Source organism: Dunckerocampus dactyliophorus, chromosome 1 (genome assembly GCF_027744805.1).
Source record: "Dunckerocampus dactyliophorus isolate RoL2022-P2 chromosome 1, RoL_Ddac_1.1, whole genome shotgun sequence".
NCBI lineage: Eukaryota > Metazoa > Chordata > Actinopteri > Syngnathiformes > Syngnathidae > Dunckerocampus > Dunckerocampus dactyliophorus.
Window position 1 is genome coordinate 14,146,243 of NC_072819.1, and position 1,258 is coordinate 14,147,500.

The 1,258-nt window shown below is 46.6% G+C and overlaps 1 protein-coding gene across 1 annotated transcript in view; it reads left to right on the top strand.

The window, feature by feature from the left end:
- Window positions 1-921: 921 nt before the first annotated feature.
- plxna3 (plexin A3) overlaps window positions 922-1,258 on the top strand; it is a 52,849-nt gene continuing 52,512 nt past the window's right edge. Inside the window, exon 1 of the mRNA XM_054770090.1 lies at window positions 922-1,128. The gene's annotated coding sequence lies outside the window, so the exon portion shown is untranslated. The remainder of the gene's footprint in view (window positions 1,129-1,258) is intronic.

Sequence of the window (1,258 nt, forward strand, 5' to 3'; positions counted from 1 at the left end):
GCTACCGGCCTCGCCTCCACCCACCAAGACAAAGACTGCATGACTGACAAAAGGACTCACTCTGTTCATGCCGTTGTTCAATGGAACAAACACGCCAAGCTGCTGAAACCAATGCACAGAGTGAACTCTCTTCCTGCCTGTTTGGAGGCGAGAGATAAGGAAAACAGATACGCATGCACATGATAATATATTGAGGCTGGCAAAATTGAGTTCATTTTCATTTATTGTGTGATTATTTTTTTTATCTTCCCAGTCCCAGTGCCCAGACCTTTTTTTCTGAACGAGAACCCTTGTCACGTTTTAATCTTGCCAGATCAGCATCTGTGAAGGATAAAAGTTTGAAATAAAAGAAAAACACAAAACATCATACAACACTTCTTAAATTTGTCTTTGATAAAAATGTCCTCCAAGTTATGAGAGGTTCTCATTGCTGTACTGGTGAATTTGTGATGCAGCAGTGTGTCTATGTCGTCCATGTTGCTGGTTTCCATTCATAGTGTTGCACCAAAGCGCTCTCTTTCCGTTTTTCTCTGTCTGTCTTTCCCTGTCTGTCCGTTTGTTTGTCTGTCGCTGTCTGTCTGTCTGTCTCTGTCTCAGTTTCTCCACATCTGCTTAAAGGAGAAAAACAGCAGATTCTGGATGGAGCGTACCAACTCACTCACACAGTTCCGGGGGGTGTTCGTTTGCCTTAAACGCATCACTTTGAACATTTTACGGCAAGCTAGCACATCAGACGTCAGCGGTCACGTCAAATGTCACATCAAAAACATCATATATCGATATTTACAATATGTGTTTTATTTGTTTTTACGTGATTTTATAGCAATGGCTGTTCGCTCTCTCTTCTTTCCATCCATAGACCACAGGGTGGTAGTGTCCAGACGAGTGTGCGCGCGCATACACACACACACAGAGAAGCACACATACACAGCCACACTGTGGGACGCGGCAGGTTGTGTTCGGTTCGTGTCTTCTCTGGATTTATTCCTCGTGTGGTACCGGTACCAATAGGTACCGAAGGCACTTTGTCAGCTTACAGAATACTATACCACTTCTGATACCGGCTGCTCTCGCGCCTCCTTAATGAGACTCTTTGGATTCCTTTTTGTCCATCCTGACTCCTTGCAGGTAGGTGCACGAGTGCACGAGCTCGTGGGGGTGGGGGTGCGGTTGCTTGCTTTGGTGGGGGGCTGTCGCGTGTTTTTTGGGGGGGAGGGGAGCGAACGACCAGGTGGGGCCGCTCGCTTTCGACCCACGA